Consider the following 7,745-nt stretch of genomic DNA (forward strand, 5'->3'; position numbering starts at 1 on the left):
GTCTGATCTCCATCTACAATCCGCGATTCGGAGGTATTTTAGAGAAATTGCACTCTTGACTGCACCTAATGGTGTGAATACTGATTCTGCATACCGTTATTCATGGCAGATCCCCTCCTTGCCAGTTCATCCGCTTTTTCATTACCTTCAATGCTCCGATGTCCCGGAACCCAGATTAAGGTAACTTTATGGTTTTCGCTCAAGGTGGTACGGCTAGTCCAGCTTTGTTCCACCACTTTAGAGGTTGTTGTAGCCGAACCCAGGGCCTTGGCTATCCGAAAGAATAGCGATTTTGCTCTTAAAAGAGGGATCTGCGATTAGTAGCCTACAAGCTTCCCCAATTGCCAGTACTTCCGCCTGAAAGGCACTGCAATCATTAGAGAGGCGCACAGATATTTAAATTTTAAGTCTATGAGAATATATACCGGCTCCAACACCACAATCCATTTTACTGCCATCCGTATAGACTGTAGTGTCGAAATTGTTTAGTGAGAATCAATTATTCCATTCATTCCTAGATGGAAAGAGAGTGACCAAATTTCTACTGAAAGTTACCGTCGGGACGATGTAGTCAGCTCTCTTCGAGGTATACTGGGTTTGTCGCAGTAATAGACTGGCATGACCATGAATTTTTTCCCCCCAGTGGCCCGCTTCATTTAACCTAAATGCACTCATGGTTATCATCTTCTTGATATATAGATCTACCGGAATAACGTATGTTAAAGCGTTCAGGGCCTCCCTAGGACATGGTCTGATTACACCGCCTGTTATTGCACAGGCTGATCTTTGTATTCTGCCAAGTAATTTGATATTGTATTCTCTCTCTAGAGCTTTCCAGCAAACTACCGAGCCACACGTTCATCAGCGTACGCGACCACTTTTACCCCACCTCCATTAAGTTTTTTTAAGATTTTACTAAGAGGAATGACGTACTCCCCCCTGTGGAGTGCTCCTGTGGACTCTGTGGACATTAAAATCGCATTCTGGAATTACGAATCCTCAGATTCGCTGATTCCATTGAGATACTATCAAAGTACTCTACTCATCTGTTTAGAATATGATTGGATGGGACTAGTTAGTGTTTCGGAGGAGATTAATAAGGTTTTTACTTTTTATACAGACCCGTAAGTGCAGCTTGCAGTATCCTACTGAGGACAGACTTCATTAAAATTAGTCTTTGATATTTTTTTAATATACTCTGTAAGGACTTACAGCCGAGTATAGCTTACAAATCGTAGAAACCACTTTCCAAACTCATCTTTTCGCAAAACTTACACTTCAGACCACACAAACTCACCCTTCAACCCGATTACAGACCTCATAATCGTCCATTTCAGTACCTTTTGCGTAACACAATGGATCTCTTATGCCTACATTCACTCTTTTGGATATAATTTATCAAACACTAGGTCATGAGGCATTTGTCAATCCGACTTCATTCCGAAAAACAAAGCGGCTTCGGTTCGCTTGTTAAGTGGAAGGCTTTGAGGAAAAGTCTTGGCTAAGACCCAATATCAAAGTGGTGTTGGAATTAAAGCCAATTTACCATTGTTTGCCTTTCATTTCTTATGAATCAATCCGAAATCACTTGTTGTCGCAGTTTTAATATTTTTTACCTGAAATGACGACACCTGGAAGAAGAAAATATTTTTCTCTTCTGTTGGAGATTGCAGGTTCTGTAATTCCTAATTACGTCGTTAGTACTAGGATAAGGAGGTGAAGAATCACCTAAGGTGCATTGACTGGTTCATGACATGAAACCGACCAAATGGACCTATTAATCGATCTATTTAACCATTAGGGGTACTCGTTGTTTTGTCTTCAAAGTGTTGCGTCTTGGCGGCCACTTTATTAGCGAGTATCTGCCTATTATAACAGCGAATTATAATTTCGACAACAGGTGCTGCTGATTTTTTCTTCATAAGTAGCCAAATGATATTTGTTGCTCACCACTACAACAAAACTTATTAATTAAAAATTAACAAAATATAACCAGCAGGCATAGAAACTGGCTTTTGAAATCGTTTTTCTTCACTAACACATACATATGTACACGTATTAATATTAGTTGGAATGACAGAACACCAGCAACAATAACTCTGTGCCATTGGAATTATTTTATTTTAATGCAGTTCAATACAAGATTATGAGTACTGGAAAAATTTTCCCACTCAAAAGCGTTCAATACTTATTAATAAATAAAAGACGACGATTCTAAGAATTTATAAGTACAACAACAAGTTTGCAAAACAATAGCCCACAGCTAAAGGTTGGCAAGTAACTAAACCAACATATAAACGTGCATTTACACATACACACAAAAATATCCATTCACATACACTTACCCTGTAGTCAAATGTACTAGTCGCAAACCCAACTAGTCAGGCAATTGGTATTTTTTACGTGGCGATGTCAATTAACAGATTTCGTTCAAAAATATAACAGTCTCATACTAGCTCAAACTAGACAAAACTTACTAGACCAATTATAGACCAAAACTTAAGCTAATTCGACTTTTATGTGATGCCTCAAGTGAAGATTTGATTCGTTTATGGGTGCGAAGATTCTGGGTAAAAATTTTGGCCACAAACAACCCACGGACGCGGCTAAGCCGGCGAACACGCAGAAAAGCTAGGTTTACCATTTAATTTCCATAGCAGAAGCTGTGGAGGCCTTTCAGAGAAGGAGACTGTTGAGCAGTTTCCTTGTAAATGCCCGGGTTTGACTAGACGACTAAGGTCACTGGGTGCTCTTTTCCTTCGACGGCATGGGGCAGTGCTTCAACCTAGTGCTAAATCCCATCAACTTTTTTCATTACATCAACAGCTCTGGTTTTTCCCGTTAGAGGTCTCATAATCGTATCAAAACGGGGCTTTAGTACTACTTGGGGAGTGGCGGACGGGAACTTCCACCAATTCACCTACGTGCCTATATCTACGAATGAATGTTTACTCGTTTTAACGGAAAGCTTGGAGGATGACAACATCTGATGAGGCGTTCTTTGAACTGTTTGGGAGAAAGATTCTGCGAGAGATTTTTTGACCTTTCTACGTTAGCAACAGCGAGTCTTGTAGGCGATGGTGCAATGAGCTGTATGAGCTTTACATCGCTATGAGGTTGAGATTAAATAGAATAGGCAAGAATAAATCATTTAGTAGTCGAAACAAATTAGGTCTTTTTTGGACTAGTCCGATTAGTAGTTTTTCTGACTAATTCGGTGTATTACTACAGGGTATGAGTACATATTTACATGTTAGCGTAGGAAAGTGGTATTGTTGTTGTTGGAATACATTGTCATTGGAAGTAAGCATATGAATCAGTTTGCGTGGCGCAGCAGCGAGGGGGTGTGGCACGAAATATGTAGTTGTATAAAACATTTTTAAACGAAGAGAAAAAAAATTACAAAAAAAATTCCAAAACAAAAACAATCAATATAGTGAACGCGTTGTGTTGAGCTTATCTAAAATTCTGAAAATGCTGCAAAAACAAAAACAGCGAAACTATCAATTAGAATTGCAAAGCAGCAGTCGCAGGCATTTAGCTGTGGCTGCTGCAACATTTGCGGTTTTCGTTCCAGACTTTTGTGGCCAACAAACAACAGACAAGAGCCAAACTATGAGTACTAACAACAGTCGGTTGGCGAGCAATTGCTGTTGCTGACAATAGCAACGACACTCGGTCAGAGTGTTTGGCGCGTCGGCAACACCTCACCTTGTTTGCAAATTTTCACATTAAATTCATAAAATTCAGAAAAAATGTGTATTTCTACAACTATTACACAGTACAACAAATGCCAAAGATATCTATGAGTCCATACATACATTTATACTTACAAAAATACATATGTATACACAAATACATATGTAGCTCCATAAATTCATATAGTTATTGAAAATTCGTGTGTGTTTTAGATTTTCCATTTAGTACACACGATACAAAACTTTATGAAGATTACTAAAAAATGTATTTCGTTTAAGCTATTTTTGGAATTTGCCAGAAGTGTGACTGTAAGGCTAACCCAATCAGCTACTTAAAATGCGAAAGTGTTTCTCCGAGCTTGAGAATAACAGCAAATAATATGCGAATGAGGGTTTGTAGCCCCAAAGGAATGAATATCTTTTTTACGATATTTGCAGAATTTTTCACACTTTACTCTATGTGGCGCAGAAACAGGGTGCTATAGAGGTAGCAAACGGAAAATTTTTATTTTGTTCCTGATTTTATACTTATTTATTGTAATTTATTTATTTTTATTCATTTATATTTAGTCAAATACAAATGCAGACCAGTGCATAATTAAAAAAAAATATATTTATTTATGAATATAATTACTTCGAGCATTACAATCATCATCATCATCATCAGGCAGCGTTACAGCTCGGGGTGAGCTTTTGCTTCATCTTCTAACCTTCTCCAACTTACGCGATTCAAGGCAGCAGACCTCCACTTATGTACTTTCAGTTTCTTGATATCTTCGATGACATAGTCGAACCAGCTTGGGCCTTCATTTACATCTGATACTATGCACGTTGTAATTTAAGAAGAATTTTTCAGGTCGTTCCTTACTTATGCGCATGACATGACCTAACCATTGGAGTCGTGGCGATTTGATGAATTTAACAACATCTTCCCCGTTGCAAATCCGCAGCAGCATCTCGTAGTATCTGATTATATAACAACCATCTTCAAGCCGGATTGGACCAGACCCTTCTTTCGAAAGTTCGAAGATTTTGTTTATCCTTGATTGACATTACTCATGACTCACAGCCATACGTCAAAACTGGTCATATTACTGTTTTCTAAATACTGGATTTACAGCTGCGCGAGAGTAGTATGGATTTTATTAGATAGTTTCAGGTGGGTATAGAAAACTCTTTTTGCTGCAAGGAGTTGATTTTGGATGCAGTTTCGAACACTATTGTAATTTTTTAGCACATAGTATCCCCAGGTACCCGAAACTCTGTACTACTTCAAAAACGTACTGTCCAATAGTTATATTCTCAGGATTGCTCTATTTCAGAGCTTATTAAGTTCAGACATGGCCCTTTTGATTGATGCATTACAGCTACAAAGCGTTTTACTATAGCTTATAATAAGTATCTCCAAATCTCCGGTATAGCCATCAGAAGCCTATTTGAATTTTCTGTAATTTCCTTGCGGCTGTTGAAACGCCTCCCCGTTCCAAGAGAAAAACTGCAGGAAGCTATATCCGGTGAATCCGGTGGCTGTTGGACATTGATGACACTGTGCGGCGGTGCCTTTTCATGGTGCAACATTTACGAGCTGTTTTCACACAAATTCTTTCATTTTTGGTGAATTGTTTCACGTCAATATCTCTCAATGCCTAAATATGGTAATAGTCCTTATTAACTGTCTGACTTTCTGACAAAAATTCGTGGTGTACAATATCCTTGTAGTCCATAAAAACCGTGAGCATCACTTTCTTGTTTGACTGAAATCGACCTGCTTTTTTCGGCCTTGATTCATTTCGAGCTCTCCTCCCTCACTCGCCTGATGTCTGGATTAGGTGTTGTATTAATAAGCCCACGTCTCGTCTCCAGTAACAGCAACATTTGTGAGGTTTTCGCACCATTGAATCCATTTTTAATGTAAAATTTAATAAAAACTCGTTTTTGCAAATTATTTCATTTCGCATTTTTAAAACTATAAACAATCGAAAGCACATGCAGATTTACTCAAGACGGCTTAACGCTTACAAATGTCAAGCAATGGCGCTAAAATTTTGGTATGAATATTAATCACAGATGTGGCAAGCTACCAAAAAAAAAAAAAAAAAAAAAACGGAACTAAATCAATTGACTTAAAGCGGGTGCTCCGGGGATTGCTTGATATAGGTGGTACAGTTTTCCCTTATCTCTTACATCAAGAGTAGGACCTGTTTGCTTACTTTAATCTCCGTAATCCAGAAAGTTTAAGCTGAGTAAGGAATTGACATTATACACTCGATCCTGATACGGGTCTGCCTGGAGTTTTCTCTTCTTGTATCGTAAGTTTACGCTGCCTGGATTCGGTGCTTAGAACCCCGTTAGTGAAATACATAGGATATCAGATGCAAGGATGCCAGTTGAAAAGGAGTGACTATATTTTACGCACGACTTTCTCATACCCACCAAAGCATAGCATAGGCTGAAATAATTTCACTTAATCATCACTTAATCGAATAAGGACAAAATAAATAAATAATATGAACATTTTCAAAAATTTTGACGTGCGAGAATAAAATTCTGTTGAATTTTTCACTATTTTCGCTTACGAAAGTTTTCGTTTATTCTGAAGGAGTGTGTTGCACAGTGCAATTAAATGAAATAGTTTTATTTTAGTGAATTTTCTTATCGCCGGTGCCGAAACCTCGAGCTACCATAGTTTGCTGGTATTTGATGGAATAACAACGTAAAAATGCTTCTGCAGCAGCTGCGTGTTGTTAGAAACAATTTTTTAGTTTCTTTTTTATTTATTTTTTCGCTTATTGATAAATGATTTTCGGCAAGAAACGCGAAAAGGTCTCTACTAAAACAAGCGAAAATTTGTTGAACATTCCCTGGTGAATTTGTTTAAGTTTTGTAATAAAGTTGCTGGGCAAATGTTAAAAAGGATAAGAAGTCAGAAATAGAAAATTGAAAAGAGTTTGAAGAATTTATAATAACAGTGATTTATTGAAGTTCGTTTACGAGAAAAATACATAAGCAAAATAATATTAAAATTTATCTGTAACGAAAAACAGAGGTAGGGATATGTACTTATTTACATCGTTGCCAAGTTATTTCGTTAAATACTATATTTTAATTTCTTTCATGTTTTATTTCATTTTAAGTTAAGGGGACAAAAGTTATTGACCGAAATTTTGCACACATTATTTTTATGATGTTACTTTCTATGTGAACTTACAATTCGAAAATTTTTCGAAAAAATAATTGTTTTGAAGCAAAAATAGTAGGAAAATTTGCCCCAAAATTCATTTTGTTTTAAGCTTTTTATTACGCGATTTTTTCTCCCATTTATATTTAATTCATGTAGAAAGTATGACATTAATCAACAAACAAATTTTTGGTTTTTTGTATTCAGGTCACTGACGCCGATGAAACCCCGCTGCGACCTTCCTGGAAGAATTGAGTGTACATCCGCCATTTTAAAGGATTAAAATAAAAATTAAATTTATATTTTTTAATGTATAAATATACTGTATTTAAGAAAAAATATTTTGACTTCTTCATTTTAAATAATTGCAATGAAAATTAGGGAAAATATGGCCGTTTACAAGTATTTGTCCCCTTAAGTTTCATTTAATTTTTTCCTTTTTTTAGTTAGTTCATTAGTTAAATTATTGGCGTATTTTTACTTTTATTTATTCAGTTAGTTTTAGAATTTTGTTTTTCACTGACCCATTTTTTAAATTAAATTTTTTGCTTTTTTATTTTATTTTATCTATTTATTTTTGTTTCAAGAACAAAATAATAATTTAATACTTTAATTAAATTTTTGATAAACTATTTTTTATTTCTAATTATTTGTTTATTTCTTTTTTTTAATTTATAATTGCAGTGTATTTATTTATTTTATCTTATCTTTTTATTATCTTATCTTTTATTTCAATTAACTTTAATTATTTTTTTAATTTTTTTTTTTTATTTTTCGGCTTGATTTGCATTATTTAATTTAATTTCATTATTTTATTTATTTCTTGTGTGGTTGGTTGGTTGGTTTAAGGGTGACCCCGCATCGGAGTG

The sequence above is a fragment of the Anastrepha ludens genome, chromosome 2 (assembly GCF_028408465.1).
Source record: "Anastrepha ludens isolate Willacy chromosome 2, idAnaLude1.1, whole genome shotgun sequence".
Classification (NCBI taxonomy): domain Eukaryota; kingdom Metazoa; phylum Arthropoda; class Insecta; order Diptera; family Tephritidae; genus Anastrepha; species Anastrepha ludens.